This window comes from Rhamphochromis sp. 'chilingali' (genome assembly GCF_963969265.1).
Source record: "Rhamphochromis sp. 'chilingali' genome assembly, chromosome: 8".
Classification (NCBI taxonomy): domain Eukaryota; kingdom Metazoa; phylum Chordata; class Actinopteri; order Cichliformes; family Cichlidae; genus Rhamphochromis; species Rhamphochromis sp. 'chilingali'.
The window spans coordinates 35,812,226-35,832,647 of NC_137935.1; positions in this window are offsets into that span (position 1 = coordinate 35,812,226).

The following is a 20,422-nucleotide window of genomic DNA, read 5'->3' on the forward strand; positions in this document are numbered from 1 at the left end:
TCTTCTATCAAAAGTTACAGCTATTTCTATGAAGTTGTACAAAAACGCTTTCTTTCGCCAAGACAGTGCGTTTCTCACTGTTACATGCATTTGAATGGGGAACTCGACCGAAACAAAGTATAGGTTTTCATTATGTGAATAACTTGGAAATCTTAGCTCAAACAGCTGCAAAACCTGTTTTCCCAGCACGGAGACCTTGAGTTCTATAATATAAGGCCATAAACATGTTTGTCTGAGTCTTCTATCAAAAGTTACAGCTATTTCTATGAAGTTGTACAAAAACGCTTTCTTTCGCCAAGACAGTGCGTTTCTCACTGTTACATGCATTTGAATGGGGAACTCGACCGAAACAAAGTATAGGTTTTCATTATGTGAATAACTTGAAAATCTTAGCTCAAACAGCTGCAAAACCTGTTTTCCCAGCACGGAGACCTTGAGTTCTATAATATAAGGCCATAAACATGTTTGTCTGAGTCTTCTATCAAAAGTTACAGCTATTTCTATGAAGTTGTACAAAAACGCTTTCTTTCGCCAAGACAGTGCGTTTCTCACTGTTACATGCATTTGAATGGGGAACTCGACCGAAACAAAGTATAGGTTTTCATTATGTGAATAACTTGAAAATCTTAGCTCAAACAGCTGCAAAACCTGTTTTCCCAGCACGGGGACCTTGAGTTCTATAATATAAGGCCATAAACATGTTTGTCTGAGTCTTCTATCAAAAGTTACAGCTATTTATATGAAGTTGTACAAAAACGCTTTCTTTCGCCAAGACAGTGCGTTTCTCACTGTTACATGCATTTGAATGGGGAACTCGACCGAAACAAAGTATAGGTTTTCATTATGTGAATAACTTGGAAATCTTAGCTCAAACAGCTGCAAAACCTGTTTTTCCAGCACGGAGACCTTGAGTTCTATAATATAAGGCCATAAACATGTTTGTCTGAGTCTTCTATCAAAAGTTACAGCTATTTCTATGAAGTTGTACAAAAACGCTTTCTTTCGCCAAGACAGTGCGTTTCTCACTGTTACATGCATTTGAATGGGGAACTCGACCGAAACAAAGTATAGGTTTTCATTATGTGAATAACTTGGAAATCTTAGCTCAAACAGCTGCAAAACCTGTTTTCCTAGCACGGGAACCTTGAGTTCTATAAGATAAAGCCATAAACATGTTTGTCTGAGTCTTCTATCAAAAGTTACAGCTATTTCTATGAAGTTGTACAAAAACGCTTTCTTTCACCAAGACAGTGCGTTTCTCACTGTTACATGCATTTGAATGGGGAACTCGACCGAAACAAAGTATAGGTTTTCATTATGTGAATAACTTGAAAATCTTAGCTCAAACAGCTGCAAAACCTGTTTTCCCAGCACGGGAACCTTGAGTTCTATAAGATAAAGCCATAAACATGTGTATCCGAGTCTTCTATCAAAAGTTACAGCTATTTCTATGAAGTTGTACAAAAACGCTTTCTTTCGCCAAGACAGTGCGTTTCTCACTGTTACATGCATTTGAATGGGGAACTCGACCGAAACAAAGTATAGGTTTTCATTATGTGAATAACTTGAAAATCTTAGCTCAAACAGCTGCAAAACCTGTTTTCCCAGCACGGGGACCTTGAGTTCTATAATATAAGGCCATAAACATGTTTGTCTGAGTCTTCTATCAAAAGTTACAGCTATTTCTATGAAGTTGTACAAAAACGCTTTCTTTCGCCAAGACAGTGCGTTTCTCACTGTTACATGCATTTGAATGGGGAACTCGACCGAAACAAAGTATAGGTTTTCATTATGTGAATAACTTGGAAATCTTAGCTCAAACAGCTGCAAAACCTGTTTTCCCAGCACGGGAACCTTGAGTTCTATAAGATAAAGCCATAAACATGTGTATCCGAGTCTTCTATCAAAAGTTACAGCTATTTCTATGAAGTTGTACAAAAACGCTTTCTTTCGCCAAGACAGTGCGTTTCTCACTGTTACATGCATTTGAATGGGGAACTCGACCGAAACAAAGTATAGGTTTTCATTATGTGAATAACTTGGAAATCTTAGCTCAAACAGCTGCAAAACCTGTGTTCCCAGCACGCGAACCTTGAGTTCTATAAGATAAAGCCATAAAAATGTGTATCCGAGTCTTCTATCAAAACTTACAGCTATTTCTATGAAGTTGTACAAAAACGCTTTCTTTCGCCAAGACAGTGCGTTTCTCACTGTTACATGCATTTGAATGGGGAACTCGACCGAAACAAAGTATAGGTTTTCATTATGTGAATAACTTGAAAATCTTAGCTCAAACAGCTGCAAAACCTGTTTTCCCAGCACGGGGACCTTGAGTTCTATAATATAAGGCCATAAACATGTTTGTCTGAGTCTTCTATCAAAAGTTACAGCTATTTCTATGAAGTTGTACAAAAACGCTTTCTTTCGCCAAGACAGTGCGTTTCTCACTGTTACATGCATTTGAATGGGGAACTCGACCGAAACAAAGTATAGGTTTTCATCATGTGAATAACTTGGAAATCTTAGCTCAAACAGCTGCAAAACCTGTTTTCCCAGCACGGGAACCTTGAGTTCTATAAGATAAAGCCATAAACATGTGTATCCGAGTTTTCTATCAAAAGTTACAGCTATTTCTATGAAGTTGTACAAAAACGCTTTCTTTCGCCAAGACAGTGCGTTTCTCACTGTTACATGCATTTGAATGGGGAACTCGACCGAAACAAAGTATAGGTTTTCATTATGTGAATAACTTGAAAATCTTAGCTCAAACAGCTGCAAAACCTGTTTTCCCAGCACGGGAACCTTGAGTTCTATAAGATAAAGCCATAAACATGTGTATCCGAGTCTTCTATCAAAAGTTACAGCTATTTCTATGAAGTTGTACAAAAACGCTTTCTTTCGCCAAGACAGTGCGTTTCTCACTGTTACATGCATTTGAATGGGGAACTCGACCGAAACAAAGTATAGGTTTTCATTATGTGAATAACTTGAAAATCTTAGCTCAAACAGCTGCAAAACCTGTTTTCCCAGCACGGGGACCTTGAGTTCTATAATATAAGGCCATAAACATGTTTGTCTGAGTCTTCTATCAAAAGTTACAGCTATTTCTATGAAGTTGTACAAAAACGCTTTCTTTCGCCAAGACAGTGCGTTTCTCACTGTTACATGCATTTGAATGGGGAACTCGACCGAAACAAAGTATAGGTTTTCATTATGCGAATAACTTGGAAATCTTAGCTCAAACAGCTGCAAAACCTGTTTTCCCAGCACGGGAACCTTGAGTTCTATAAGATAAAGCCATAAACATGTGTATCCGAGTCTTCTATCAAAAGTTACAGCTATTTCTATGAAGTTGTACAAAAACGCTTTCTTTCGCCAAGACAGTGCGTTTCTCACTGTTACATGCATTTGAATGGGGAACTCGACCGAAACAAAGTATAGGTTTTCATTATGTGAATAACTTGGAAATCTTAGCTCAAACAGCTGCAAAACCTGTTTTCCCAGCACGGGAACCTTGAGTTCTATAAGATAAAGCCATAAAAATGTGTATCCGAGTCTTCTATCAAAAGTTACAGCTATTTCTATGAAGTTGTACAAAAACGCTTTCTTTCGCCAAGACAGTGCGTTTCTCACTGTTACATGCATTTGAATGGGGAACTCCACCGAAACAAAGTATAGGTTTTCATTATGTGAATAACTTGGAAATCTTAGCTCAAACAGCTGCAAAACCTGTTTTCCCAGCACGGGGACCTTGAGTTCTATAATATAAGGCCATAAACATGTTTGTCTGAGTCTTCTATCAAAAGTTACAGCTATTTCTATGAAGTTGTACAAAAACGCTTTCTTTCGCCAAGACAGTGCGTTTCTCACTGTTACATGCATTTGAATGGGGAACTCGACCGAAACAAAGTATAGGTTTTCATTATGTGAATAACTTGGAAATCTTAGCTCAAACAGCTGCAAAACCTGTTTTCCCAGCACGGGAACCTTGAGTTCTATAAGATAAAGCCATAAACATGTGTATCCGAGTCTTCTATCAAAAGTTACAGCTATTTCTATGAAGTTGTACAAAAACGCTTTCTTTCGCCAAGACAGTGCGTTTCTCACTGTTACATGCATTTGAATGGGGAACTCGACCGAAACAAAGTATAGGTTTTCATTATGTGAATAACTTGGAAATCTTAGCTCAAACAGCTGCAAAACCTGTTTTCCCAGCACGCGAACCTTGAGTTCTATAAGATAAAGCCATAAAAATGTGTATCCGAGTCTTCTATCAAAAGTTACAGCTATTTCTATGAAGTTGTACAAAAACGCTTTCTTTCGCCAAGACAGTGCGTTTCTCACTGTTACATGCATTTGAATGGGGAACTCGACCGAAACAAAGTATAGGTTTTCATTATGTGAATAACTTGAAAATCTTAGCTCAAACAGCTGCAAAACCTGTTTTCCCAGCACGGGGACCTTGAGTTCTATAATATAAGGCCATAAACATGTTTGTCTGAGTCTTCTATCAAAAGTTACAGCTATTTCTATGAAGTTGTACAAAAACGCTTTCTTTCGCCAAGACAGTGCGTTTCTCACTGTTACATGCATTTGAATGGGGAACTCGACCGAAACAAAGTATAGGTTTTCATTATGTGAATAACTTGGAAATCTTAGCTCAAACAGCTGCAAAACCTGTTTTCCCAGCACGGGAACCTTGAGTTCTATAAGATAAAGCCATAAACATGTGTATCCGAGTTTTCTATCAAAAGTTACAGCTATTTCTATGAAGTTGTACAAAAATGCTTTCTTTCGCCAAGACAGTGCGTTTCTCACTGTTACATGCATTTGAATGGGGAACTCGACCGAAACAAAGTATAGGTTTTCATTATGTGAATAACTTGAAAATCTTAGCTCAAACAGCTGCAAAACCTGTTTTCCCAGCACGGGAACCTTGAGTTCTATAAGATAAAGCCATAAACATGTGTATCCGAGTCTTCTATCAAAAGTTACAGCTATTTCTATGAAGTTGTACAAAAACGCTTTCTTTCGCCAAGACAGTGCGTTTCTCACTGTTACATGCATTTGAATGGGGAACTCGACCGAAACAAAGTATAGGTTTTCATTATGTGAATAACTTGAAAATCTTAGCTCAAACAGCTGCAAAACCTGTTTTCCCAGCACGGGGACCTTGAGTTCTATAATATAAGGCCATAAACATGTTTGTCTGAGTCTTCTATCAAAAGTTACAGCTATTTCTATGAAGTTGTACAAAAACGCTTTCTTTCGCCAAGACAGTGCGTTTCTCACTGTTACATGCATTTGAATGGGGAACTCGACCGAAACAAAGTATAGGTTTTCATTATGCGAATAACTTGGAAATCTTAGCTCAAACAGCTGCAAAACCTGTTTTCCCAGCACGGGAACCTTGAGTTCTATAAGATAAAGCCATAAACATGTGTATCCGAGTCTTCTATCAAAAGTTACAGCTATTTCTATGAAGTTGTACAAAAACGCTTTCTTTCGCCAAGACAGTGCGTTTCTCACTGTTACATGCATTTGAATGGGGAACTCGACCGAAACAAAGTATAGGTTTTCATTATGTGAATAACTTGGAAATCTTAGCTCAAACAGCTGCAAAACCTGTTTTCCCAGCACGGGAACCTTGAGTTCTATAAGATAAAGCCATAAAAATGTGTATCCGAGTCTTCTATCAAAAGTTACAGCTATTTCTATGAAGTTGTACAAAAACGCTTTCTTTCGCCAAGACAGTGCGTTTCTCACTGTTACATGCATTTGAATGGGGAACTCGACCGAAACAAAGTATAGGTTTTCATTATGTGAATAACTTGGAAATCTTAGCTCAAACAGCTGCAAAACCTGTTTTCCCAGCACGGGAACCTTGAGTTCTATAAGATAAAGCCATAAACATGTGTATCCGAGTCTTCTATCAAAAGTTACAGCTATTTCTATGAAGTTGTACAAAAACGCTTTCTTTCGCCAAGACAGTGCGTTTCTCACTGTTACATGCATTTGAATGGGGAACTCGACCGAAACAAAGTATAGGTTTTCATTATGTGAATAACTTGAAAATCTTAGCTCAAACAGCTGCAAAACCTGTTTTCCCAGCACGGGGACCTTGAGTTCTATAATATAAGGCCATAAACATGTTTGTCTGAGTCTTCTATCAAAAGTTACAGCTATTTCTATGAAGTTGTACAAAAACGCTTTCTTTCGCCAAGACAGTGCGTTTCTCACTGTTACATGCATTTGAATGGGGAACTCGACCGAAACAAAGTATAGGTTTTCATTATGCGAATAACTTGGAAATCTTAGCTCAAACAGCTGCAAAACCTGTTTTCCCAGCACGGGAACCTTGAGTTCTATAAGATAAAGCCATAAACATGTGTATCCGAGTCTTCTATCAAAAGTTACAGCTATTTCTATGAAGTTGTACAAAAACGCTTTCTTTCGCCAAGACAGTGCGTTTCTCACTGTTACATGCATTTGAATGGGGAACTCGACCGAAACAAAGTATAGGTTTTCATTATGTGAATAACTTGGAAATCTTAGCTCAAACAGCTGCAAAACCTGTTTTCCCAGCACGGGAACCTTGAGTTCTATAAGATAAAGCCATAAAAATGTGTATCCGAGTCTTCTATCAAAAGTTACAGCTATTTCTATGAAGTTGTACAAAAACGCTTTCTTTCGCCAAGACAGTGCGTTTCTCACTGTTACATGCATTTGAATGGGGAACTCGACCGAAACAAAGTATAGGTTTTCATTATGTGAATAACTTGGAAATCTTAGCTCAAACAGCTGCAAAACCTGTTTTCCCAGCACGGAGACCTTGAGTTCTATAATATAAGGCCATAAACATGTTTGTCTGAGTCTTCTATCAAAAGTTACAGCTATTTCTATGAAGTTGTACAAAAACGCTTTCTTTCGCCAAGACAGTGCGTTTCTCACTGTTACATGCATTTGAATGGGGAACTCGACCGAAACAAAGTATAGGTTTTCATTATGTGAATAACTTGAAAATCTTAGCTCAAACAGCTGCAAAACCTGTTTTCCCAGCACGGGAACCTTGAGTTCTATAAGATAAAGCCATAAACATGTGTATCCGAGTTTTCTATCAAAAGTTACAGCTATTTCTATGAAGTTGTACAAAAACGCTTTCTTTCGCCAAGACAGTGCGTTTCTCACTGTTACATGCATTTGAATGGGGAACTCGACCGAAACAAAGTATAGGTTTTCATTATGTGAATAACTTGAAAATCTTAGCTCAAACAGCTGCAAAACCTGTTTTCCCAGCACGGGAACCTTGAGTTCTATAAGATAAAGCCATAAACATGTGTATCCGAGTCTTCTATCAAAAGTTACAGCTATTTCTATGAAGTTGTACAAAAACGCTTTCTTTCGCCAAGACAGTGCGTTTCTCACTGTTACATGCATTTGAATGGGGAACTCGACCGAAACAAAGTACAAGTTATCATTATGTGAATAACTTGGAAATCTTAGCTCAAACAGCTGCAAAACCTGTTTTCCCAGCACGGAGACCTTGAGTTCTATAATATAAGGCCATAAACATGTTTGTCTGAGTCTTCTATCAAAAGTTACAGCTATTTCTATGAAGTTGTACAAAAACGCTTTCGTTCGCCAAGACAGTGCGTTTCTCACTGTTACATGCATTTGAATGGGGAACTCGACCGAAACAAAGTATAGGTTTTCATTATGTGAATAACTTGGAAATCTTAGCTCAAACAGCTGCAAAACCTGTTTTCCCAGCACGGGAACCTTGAGTTCTATAAGATAAAGCCATAAACATGTGTATCCGAGTCTTCTATCAAAAGTTACAGCTATTTCTATGAAGTTGTACAAAAACGCTTTCTTTCGCCAAGACAGTGCGTTTCTCACTGTTACATGCATTTGAATGGGGAACTCGACCGAAACAAAGTATAGGTTTTCATTATGTGAATAACTTGGAAATCTTAGCTCAAACAGCTGCAAAACCTGTTTTCCCAGCACGGGAACCTTGAGTTCTATAAGATAAAGCCATAAACATGTGTATCCGAGTCTTCTATCAAAAGTTACAGCTATTTCTATGAAGTTGTACAAAAACGCTTTCTTTCGCCAAGACAGTGCGTTTCTCACTGTTACATGCATTTGAATGGGGAACTCGACCGAAACAAAGTATAGGTTTTCATTATGTGAATAACTTGGAAATCTTAGCTCAAACAGCTGCAAAACCTGTTTTCCCAGCACGGAGACCTTGAGTTCTATAATATAAGGCCATAAACATGTTTGTCTGAGTCTTCTATCAAAAGCTACAGCTATTTCTATGAAGTTGTACAAAAACGCTTTCTTTCGCCAAGACAGTGCGTTTCTCACTGTTACATGCATTTGAATGGGGAACTCGACCGAAACAAAGTACAAGTTATCATTATGTGAATAACTTGGAAATCTTAGCTCAAACAGCTGCAAAACCTGTTTTCCCAGCACGGAGACCTTGAGTTCTATAATATAAGGCCATAAACATGTTTGTCTGAGTCTTCTATCAAAAGTTACAGCTATTTCTATGAAGTTGTACAAAAACGCTTTCTTTCGCCAAGACAGTGCGTTTCTCACTGTTACATGCATTTGAATGGGGAACTCGACCGAAACAAAGTATAGGTTTTCATTATGTGAATAACTTGGAAATCTTAGCTCAAACAGCTGCAAAACCTGTTTTCCCAGCACGGGAACCTTGAGTTCTATAAGATAAAGCCATAAACATGTGTATCCGAGTCTTCTATCAAAAGTTACAGCTATTTCTATGAAGTTGTACAAAAACGCTTTCTTTCGCCAAGACAGTGCGTTTCTCACTGTTACATGCATTTGAATGGGGAACTCGACCGAAACAAAGTACAAGTTATCATTATGTGAATAACTTGGAAATCTTAGCTCAAACAGCTGCAAAACCTGTTTTCCCAGCACGGGAACCTTGAGTTCTATAAGATAAAGCCATAAACATGTGTATCCGAGTCTTCTATCAAAAGTTACAGCTATTTCTATGAAGTTGTACAAAAACGCTTTCTTTCGCCAAGACAGTGCGTTTCTCACTGTTACATGCATTTGAATGGGGAACTCGACCGAAACAAAGTATAGGTTTTCATTATGTGAATAACTTGGAAATCTTAGCTCAAACAGCTGCAAAACCTGTTTTCCCAGCACGGGAACCTTGAGTTCTATAAGATAAAGCCATAAACATGTGTATCCGAGTTTTCTATCAAAAGTTACAGCTATTTCTATGAAGTTGTACAAAAACGCTTTCTTTCGCCAAGACAGTGCGTTTCTCACTGTTACATGCATTTGAATGGGGAACTCGACCGAAACAAAGTACAAGTTATCATTATGTGAATAACTTGGAAATCTTAGCTCAAACAGCTGCAAAACCTGTTTTCCCAGCACGGAGACCTTGAGTTCTATAATATAAGGCCATAAACATGTTTGTCTGAGTCTTCTATCAAAAGTTACAGCTATTTCTATGAAGTTGTACAAAAACGCTTTCTTTCGCCAAGACAGTGCGTTTCTCACTGTTACATGCATTTGAATGGGGAACTCGACCGAAACAAAGTATAGGTTTTCATTATGTGAATAACTTGGAAATCTTAGCTCAAACAGCTGCAAAACCTGTTTTCCCAGCACGGGGACCTTGAGTTCTATAATATAAGGCCATAAACATGTTTGTCTGAGTCTTCTATCAAAAGTTACAGCTATTTCTATGAAGTTGTACAAAAACGCTTTCTTTCGCCAAGACAGTGCGTTTCTCACTGTTACATGCATTTGAATGGGGAACTCGACCGAAACAAAGTATAGGTTTTCATTATGTGAATAACTTGGAAATCTTAGCTCAAACAGCTGCAAAACCTGTTTTCCCAGCACGGGAACCTTGAGTTCTATAAGATAAAGCCATAAACATGTGTATCCGAGTCTTCTATCAAAAGTTACAGCTATTTCTATGAAGTTGTACAAAAACGCTTTCTTTCGCCAAGACAGTGCGTTTCTCACTGTTACATGCATTTGAATGGGGAACTCGACCGAAACAAAGTATAGGTTTTCATTATGTGAATAACTTGGAAATCTTAGCTCAAACAGCTGCAAAACCTGTTTTCCCAGCACGGAGACCTTGAGTTCTATAATATAAGGCCATAAACATGTTTGTCTGAGTCTTCTATCAAAAGTTACAGCTATTTCTATGAAGTTGTACAAAAACGCTTTCTTTCGCCAAGACAGTGCGTTTCTCACTGTTACATGCATTTGAATGGGGAACTCGACCGAAACAAAGTATAGGTTTTCATTATGTGAATAACTTGAAAATCTTAGCTCAAACAGCTGCAAAACCTGTTTTCCCAGCACGGGGACCTTGAGTTCTATAATATAAGGCCATAAACATGTTTGTCTGAGTCTTCTATCAAAAGTTACAGCTATTTCTATGAAGTTGTACAAAAACGCTTTCTTTCGCCAAGACAGTGCGTTTCTCACTGTTACATGCATTTGAATGGGGAACTCGACCGAAACAAAGTATAGGTTTTCATTATGTGAATAACTTGGAAATCTTAGCTCAAACAGCTGCAAAACCTATTTTCCCAGCACGGGAACCTTGAGTTCTATAGGATAAAGCCATAAACATGTGTATCCGAGTCTTCTATCAAAAGTTACAGCTATTTCTATGAAGTTGTACAAAAACGCTTTCTTTCGCCAAGACAGTGCGTTTCTCACTGTTACATGCATTTGAATGGGGAACTCGACCGAAACAAAGTATAGGTTTTCATTATGTGAATAACTTGGAAATCTTAGCTCAAACAGCTGCAAAACCTGTTTTCCCAGCACGGAGACCTTGAGTTCTATAATATAAGGCCATAAACATGTTTGTCTGAGTCTTCTATCAAAAGTTACAGCTATTTCTATGAAGTTGTACAAAAACGCTTTCTTTCGCCAAGACAGTGCGTTTCTCACTGTTACATGCATTTGAATGGGGAACTCGACCGAAACAAAGTATAGGTTTTCATTATGTGAATAACTTGAAAATCTTAGCTCAAACAGCTGCAAAACCTGTTTTCCCAGCACGGGGACCTTGAGTTCTATAATATAAGGCCATAAACATGTTTGTCTGAGTCTTCTATCAAAAGTTACAGCTATTTCTATGAAGTTGTACAAAAACGCTTTCTTTCGCCAAGACAGTGCGTTTCTCACTGTTACATGCATTTGAATGGGGAACTCGACCGAAACAAAGTATAGGTTTTCATTATGTGAATAACTTGGAAATCTTAGCTCAAACAGCTGCAAAACCTGTTTTCCCAGCACGGGAACCTTGAGTTCTATAAGATAAAGCCATAAACATGTGTATCCGAGTCTTCTATCAAAAGTTACAGCTATTTCTATGAAGTTGTACAAAAACGCTTTCTTTCGCCAAGACAGTGCGTTTCTCACTGTTACATGCATTTGAATGGGGAACTCGACCGAAACAAAGTATAGGTTTTCATTATGTGAATAACTTGGAAATCTTAGCTCAAACAGCTGCAAAACCTGTTTTCCCAGCACGGAGACCTTGAGTTCTATAATATAAGGCCATAAACATGTTTGTCTGAGTCTTCTATCAAAAGTTACAGCTATTTCTATGAAGTTGTACAAAAACGCTTTCTTTCGCCAAGACAGTGCGTTTCTCACTGTTACATGCATTTGAATGGGGAACTCGACCGAAACAAAGTATAGGTTTTCATTATGTGAATAACTTGAAAATCTTAGCTCAAACAGCTGCAAAACCTGTTTTCCCAGCACGGGGACCTTGAGTTCTATAATATAAGGCCATAAACATGTTTGTCTGAGTCTTCTATCAAAAGTTACAGCTATTTCTATGAAGTTGTACAAAAACGCTTTCTTTCGCCAAGACAGTGTGTTTCTCACTGTTACATGCATTTGAATGGGGAACTCGACCGAAACAAAGTATAGGTTTTCATTATGTGAATAACTTGGAAATCTTAGCTCAAACAGCTGCAAAACCTATTTTCCCAGCACGGGAACCTTGAGTTCTATAAGATAAAGCCATAAACATGTGTATCCGAGTCTTCTATCAAAAGTTACAGCTATTTCTATGAAGTTGTACAAAAACGCTTTCTTTCGCCAAGACAGTGCGTTTCTCACTGTTACATGCATTTGAATGGGGAACTCCACCGAAACAAAGTATAGGTTTTCATTATGTGAATAACTTGGAAATCTTAGCTCAAACAGCTGCAAAACCTGTTTTCCCAGCACGGGAACCTTGAGTTCTATAAGATAAAGCCATAAACATGTGTATCCGAGTTTTCTATCAAAACTTACAGCTATTTCTATGAAGTTGTACAAAAACGCTTTCTTTCGCCAAGACAGTGCGTTTCTCACTGTTACATGCATTTGAATGGGGAACTCGACCGAAACAAAGTACAAGTTATCATTATGTGAATAACTTGGAAATCTTAGCTCAAACAGCTGCAAAACCTGTTTTCCCAGCACGGAGACCTTGAGTTCTATAATATAAGGCCATAAACATGTTTGTCTGAGTCTTCTATCAAAAGTTACAGCTATTTCTATGAAGTTGTACAAAAACGCTTTCTTTCGCCAAGACAGTGCGTTTCTCACTGTTACATGCATTTGAATGGGGAACTCGACCGAAACAAAGTATAGGTTTTCATTATGTGAATAACTTGAAAATCTTAGCTCAAACAGCTGCAAAACCTGTTTTCCCAGCACGGGGACCTTGAGTTCTATAATATAAGGCCATAAACATGTTTGTCTGAGTCTTCTATCAAAAGTTACAGCTATTTCTATGAAGTTGTACAAAAACGCTTTCTTTCGCCAAGACAGTGCGTTTCTCACTGTTACATGCATTTGAATGGGGAACTCGACCGAAACAAAGTATAGGTTTTCATTATGTGAATAACTTGGAAATCTTAGCTCAAACAGCTGCAAAACCTGTTTTCCCAGCACGGGAACCTTGAGTTCTATAAGATAAAGCCATAAACATGTGTATCCGAGTCTTCTATCAAAAGTTACAGCTATTTCTATGAAGTTGTACAAAAACGCTTTCTTTCGCCAAGACAGTGCGTTTCTCACTGTTACATGCATTTGAATGGGGAACTCGACCGAAACAAAGTATAGGTTTTCATTATGTGAATAACTTGGAAATCTTAGCTCAAACAGCTGCAAAACCTGTTTTCCCAGCACGGAGACCTTGAGTTCTATAATATAAGGCCATAAACATGTTTGTCTGAGTCTTCTATCAAAAGTTACAGCTATTTCTATGAAGTTGTACAAAAACGCTTTCTTTCGCCAAGACAGTGCGTTTCTCACTGTTACATGCATTTGAATGGGGAACTCGACCGAAACAAAGTATAGGTTTTCATTATGTGAATAACTTGAAAATCTTAGCTCAAACAGCTGCAAAACCTGTTTTCCCAGCACGGGGACCTTGAGTTCTATAATATAAGGCCATAAACATGTTTGTCTGAGTCTTCTATCAAAAGTTACAGCTATTTCTATGAAGTTGTACAAAAACGCTTTCTTTCGCCAAGACAGTGCGTTTCTCACTGTTACATGCATTTGAATGGGGAACTCGACCGAAACAAAGTATAGGTTTTCATTATGTGAATAACTTGGAAATCTTAGCTCAAACAGCTGCAAAACCTGTTTTCCCAGCACGGGAACCTTGAGTTCTATAAGATAAAGCCATAAACATGTGTATCCGAGTCTTCTATCAAAAGTTACAGCTATTTCTATGAAGTTGTACAAAAACGCTTTCTTTCGCCAAGACAGTGCGTTTCTCACTGTTACATGCATTTGAATGGGGAACTCGACCGAAACAAAGTATAGGTTTTCATTATGTGAATAACTTGGAAATCTTAGCTCAAACAGCTGCAAAACCTGTTTTCCCAGCACGGAGACCTTGAGTTCTATAATATAAGGCCATAAACATGTTTGTCTGAGTCTTCTATCAAAAGTTACAGCTATTTCTATGAAGTTGTACAAAAACGCTTTCTTTCGCCAAGACAGTGCGTTTCTCACTGTTACATGCATTTGAATGGGGAACTCGACCGAAACAAAGTATAGGTTTTCATTATGTGAATAACTTGAAAATCTTAGCTCAAACAGCTGCAAAACCTGTTTTCCCAGCACGGGGACCTTGAGTTCTATAATATAAGGCCATAAACATGTTTGTCTGAGTCTTCTATCAAAAGTTACAGCTATTTCTATGAAGTTGTACAAAAACGCTTTCTTTCGCCAAGACAGTGCGTTTCTCACTGTTACATGCATTTGAATGGGGAACTCGACCGAAACAAAGTATAGGTTTTCATTATGTGAATAACTTGGAAATCTTAGCTCAAACAGCTGCAAAACCTATTTTCCCAGCACGGGAACCTTGAGTTCTATAGGATAAAGCCATAAACATGTGTATCCGAGTCTTCTATCAAAAGTTACAGCTATTTCTATGAAGTTGTACAAAAACGCTTTCTTTCGCCAAGACAGTGCGTTTCTCACTGTTACATGCATTTGAATGGGGAACTCGACCGAAACAAAGTATAGGTTTTCATTATGTGAATAACTTGGAAATCTTAGCTCAAACAGCTGCAAAACCTGTTTTCCCAGCACGGAGACCTTGAGTTCTATAATATAAGGCCATAAACATGTTTGTCTGAGTCTTCTATCAAAAGTTACAGCTATTTCTATGAAGTTGTACAAAAACGCTTTCTTTCGCCAAGACAGTGCGTTTCTCACTGTTACATGCATTTGAATGGGGAACTCGACCGAAACAAAGTATAGGTTTTCATTATGTGAATAACTTGAAAATCTTAGCTCAAACAGCTGCAAAACCTGTTTTCCCAGCACGGGGACCTTGAGTTCTATAATATAAGGCCATAAACATGTTTGTCTGAGTCTTCTATCAAAAGTTACAGCTATTTCTATGAAGTTGTACAAAAACGCTTTCTTTCGCCAAGACAGTGCGTTTCTCACTGTTACATGCATTTGAATGGGGAACTCGACCGAAACAAAGTATAGGTTTTCATTATGTGAATAACTTGGAAATCTTAGCTCAAACAGCTGCAAAACCTGTTTTCCCAGCACGGGAACCTTGAGTTCTATAAGATAAAGCCATAAACATGTGTATCCGAGTCTTCTATCAAAAGTTACAGCTATTTCTATGAAGTTGTACAAAAACGCTTTCTTTCGCCAAGACAGTGCGTTTCTCACTGTTACATGCATTTGAATGGGGAACTCGACCGAAACAAAGTATAGGTTTTCATTATGTGAATAACTTGGAAATCTTAGCTCAAACAGCTGCAAAACCTGTTTTCCCAGCACGGAGACCTTGAGTTCTATAATATAAGGCCATAAACATGTTTGTCTGAGTCTTCTATCAAAAGTTACAGCTATTTCTATGAAGTTGTACAAAAACGCTTTCTTTCGCCAAGACAGTGCGTTTCTCACTGTTACATGCATTTGAATGGGGAACTCGACCGAAACAAAGTATAGGTTTTCATTATGTGAATAACTTGAAAATCTTAGCTCAAACAGCTGCAAAACCTGTTTTCCCAGCACGGGGACCTTGAGTTCTATAATATAAGGCCATAAACATGTTTGTCTGAGTCTTCTATCAAAAGTTACAGCTATTTCTATGAAGTTGTACAAAAACGCTTTCTTTCGCCAAGACAGTGTGTTTCTCACTGTTACATGCATTTGAATGGGGAACTCGACCGAAACAAAGTATAGGTTTTCATTATGTGAATAACTTGGAAATCTTAGCTCAAACAGCTGCAAAACCTATTTTCCCAGCACGGGAACCTTGAGTTCTATAAGATAAAGCCATAAACATGTGTATCCGAGTCTTCTATCAAAAGTTACAGCTATTTCTATGAAGTTGTACAAAAACGCTTTCTTTCGCCAAGACAGTGCGTTTCTCACTGTTACATGCATTTGAATGGGGAACTCCACCGAAACAAAGTATAGGTTTTCATTATGTGAATAACTTGGAAATCTTAGCTCAAACAGCTGCAAAACCTGTTTTCCCAGCACGGGAACCTTGAGTTCTATAAGATAAAGCCATAAACATGTGTATCCGAGTTTTCTATCAAAACTTACAGCTATTTCTATGAAGTTGTACAAAAACGCTTTCTTTCGCCAAGACAGTGCGTTTCTCACTGTTACATGCATTTGAATGGGGAACTCGACCGAAACAAAGTACAAGTTATCATTATGTGAATAACTTGGAAATCTTAGCTCAAACAGCTGCAAAACCTGTTTTCCCAGCACGGAGACCTTGAGTTCTATAATATAAGGCCATAAACATGTTTGTCTGAGTCTTCTATCAAAAGTTACAGCTATTTCTATGAAGTTGTACAAAAACGCTTTCTTTCGCCAAGACAGTGCGTTTCTCACTGTTACATGCATTTGAATGGGGAACTCGACCGAAACAAAGTATAGGTTTTCATTATGTGAATAACTTGAAAATCTTAGCTCAAACAGCTGCAAAACCTGTTTTCCCAGCACGGGGACCTTGAGTTCTATAATATAAGGCCATAAACATGTTTGTCTGAGTCTTCTATCAAAAGTTACAGCTATTTCTATGAAGTTGTACAAAAACGCTTTCTTTCGCCAAGACAGTGCGTTTCTCACTGTTACATGCATTTGAATGGGGAACTCGACCGAAACAAAGTATAGGTTTTCATTATGTGAATAACTTGGAAATCTTAGCTCAAACAGCTGCAAAACCTGTTTTCCCAGCACGGGAACCTTGAGTTCTATAAGATAAAGCCATAAACATGTGTATCCGAGTCTTCTATCAAAAGTTACAGCTATTTCTATGAAGTTGTACAAAAACGCTTTCTTTCGCCAAGACAGTGCGTTTCTCACTGTTACATGCATTTGAATGGGGAACTCGACCGAAACAAAGTATAGGTTTTCATTATGTGAATAACTTGGAAATCTTAGCTCAAACAGCTGCAAAACCTGTTTTCCCAGCACGGAGACCTTGAGTTCTATAATATAAGGCCATAAACATGTTTGTCTGAGTCTTCTATCAAAAGTTACAGCTATTTCTATGAAGTTGTACAAAAACGCTTTCTTTCGCCAAGACAGTGCGTTTCTCACTGTTACATGCATTTGAATGGGGAACTCGACCGAAACAAAGTATAGGTTTTCATTATGTGAATAACTTGAAAATCTTAGCTCAAACAGCTGCAAAACCTGTTTTCCCAGCACGGGGACCTTGAGTTCTATAATATAAGGCCATAAACATGTTTGTCTGAGTCTTCTATCAAAAGTTACAGCTATTTCTATGAAGTTGTACAAAAACGCTTTCTTTCGCCAAGACAGTGCGTTTCTCACTGTTACATGCATTTGAATGGGGAACTCGACCGAAACAAAGTATAGGTTTTCATTATGTGAATAACTTGGAAATCTTAGCTCAAACAGCTGCAAAACCTATTTTCCCAGCACGGGAACCTTGAGTTCTATAAGATAAAGCCATAAACATGTGTATCCGAGTCTTCTATCAAAAGTTACAGCTATTTCTATGAAGTTGTACAAAAACGCTTTCTTTCGCCAAGACAGTGCGTTTCTCACTGTTACATGCATTTGAATGGGGAACTCGACCGAAACAAAGTATAGGTTTTCATTATGTGAATAACTTGGAAATCTTAGCTCAAACAGCTGCAAAACCTGTTTTCCCAGCACGGAGACCTTGAGTTCTATAATATAAGGCCATAAACATGTTTGTCTGAGTCTTCTATCAAAAGTTACAGCTATTTCTATGAAGTTGTACAAAAACGCTTTCTTTCGCCAAGACAGTGCGTTTCTCACTGTTACATGCATTTGAATGGGGAACTCGACCGAAACAAAGTACAAGTTATCATTATGTGAATAACTTGGAAATCTTAGCTCAAACAGCTGCAAAACCTGTTTTCCCAGCACGGAGACCTTGAGTTCTATAATATAAGGCCATAAACATGTTTGTCTGAGTCTTCTATCAAAAGCTACAGCTTTTTCTATGAAGTTGTACAAAAACGCTTTCTTTCGCCAAGAACAGTGCGTTTCTCACTGTTACATGCATTTGAATGGGGAACTCGACCGAAAAAAAGTATAGGTTTTCATTATGTGAATAACTTGGAAATCTTAGCTCAAACAGCTGCAAAACCTGTTTTCCCAGCACGGGAACCTTGAGTTCTATAAGATAAAGCCATAAACATGTGTATCCGAGTTTTCTATCAAAAGTTACAGCTATTTCTATGAAGTTGTACAAAAACGCTTTCTTTCGCCAAGACAGTGCGTTTCTCACTGTTACATGCATTTGAATGGGGAACTCGACCGAAACAAAGTATAGGTTTTCATTATGTGAATAACTTGGAAATCTTAGCTCAAACAGCTGCAAAACCTGTTTTCCCAGCACGGGAACCTTGAGTTCTATAAGATAAAGCCATAAACATGTGTATCCGAGTCTTCTATCAAAAGTTACAGCTATTTCTATGAAGTTGTACAAAAACGCTTTCTTTCGCCAAGACAGTGCGTTTCTCACTGTTACATGCATTTGAATGGGGAACTCGACCGAAACAAAGTACAAGTTATCCTTATGTGAATAACTTGGAAATCTTAGCTCAAACAGCTGCAAAACCTGTTTTCCCAGCACGGAGACCTTGAGTTCTATAATATAAGGCCATAAACATGTTTGTCTGAGTCTTCTATCAAAAGTTACAGCTATTTCTATGAAGTTGTACAAAAACGCTTTCTTTCGCCAAGACAGTGCGTTTCTCACTGTTACATGCATTTGAATGGGGAACTCGACCGAAACAAAGTATAGGTTTTCATTATGTGAATAACTTGGAAATCTTAGCTCAAACAGCTGCAAAACCTGTTTTCCCAGCACGGGAACCTTGAGTTCTATAAGATAAAGCCATAAACATGTGTATCCGAGTTTTCTATCAAAAGTTACAGCTATTTCTATGAAGTTGTACAAAAACGCTTTCTTTCGCCAAGACAGTGCGTTTCTCACTGTTACATGCATTTGAATGGGGAACTCGACCGAAACAAAGTATAGATTTTCATTATGTGAATAACTTGAAAATCTTAGCTCAAACAGCTGCAAAACCTGTTTTCCCAGCACGGGAACCTTGAGTTCTATAAGATAAAGCCATAAACATGTGTATCCGAGTCTTCTATCAAAAGTTACAGCTATTTCTATGAAGTTGTACAAAAACGCTTTCTTTCGCCAAGACAGTGCGTTTCTCACTGTTACATGCATTTGAATGGGGAACTCGACCGAAACAAAGTATAGGTTTTCATTATGTGAATAACTTGGAAATCTTAGCTCAAACAGCTGCAAAACCTGTTTTCCCAGCACGGGGACCTTGAGTTCTATAATATAAGGCCATAAACATGTTTGTCTGAGTCTTCTATCAAAAGTTACAGCTATTTCTATGAAGTTGTACAAAAACGCTTTCTTTCGCCAAGACAGTGCGTTTCTCACTGTTACATGCATTTGAATGGGGAACTCGACCGAAACAAAGTATAGGTTTTCATTATGCGAATAACTTGGAAATCTTAGCTCAAACAGCTGCAAAACCTGTTTTCCCAGCACGGGAACCTTGAGTTCTATAAGATAAAGCCATAAACATGTGTATCCGAGTCTTCTATCAAAAGTTACAGCTATTTCTATGAAGTTGTACAAAAACGCTTTCTTTCGCCAAGACAGTGCGTTTCTCACTGTTACATGCATTTGAATGGGGAACTCGACCGAAACAAAGTATAGGTTTTCATTATGTGAATAACTTGGAAATCTTAGCTCAAACAGCTGCAAAACCTGTTTTCCCAGCACGGGAACCTTGAGTTCTATAAGATAAAGCCATAAAAATGTGTATCCGAGTCTTCTATCAAAAGTTACAGCTATTTCTATGAAGTTGTACAAAAACGCTTTCTTTCGCCAAGACAGTGCGTTTCTCACTGTTACATGCATTTGAATGGGGAACTCGACCGAAACAAAGTATAGGTTTTCATTATGTGAATAACTTGGAAATCTTAGCTCAAACAGCTGCAAAACCTGTTTTCCCAGCACGGAGACCTTGAGTTCTATAATATAAGGCCATAAACATGTTTGTCTGAGTCTTCTATCAAAAGTTACAGCTATTTCTATGAAGTTGTACAAAAACGCTTTCTTTCGCCAAGACAGTGCGTTTCTCACTGTTACATGCATTTGAATGGGGAACTCGACCGAAACAAAGTATAGGTTTTCATTATGTGAATAACTTGGAAATCTTAGCTCAAACAGCTGCAAAACCTGTTTTCCCAGCACGGGAACCTTGAGTTCTATAAGATAAAGCCATAAACATGTGTATCCGAGTCTTCTATCAAAAGTTACAGCTATTTCTATGAAGTTGTA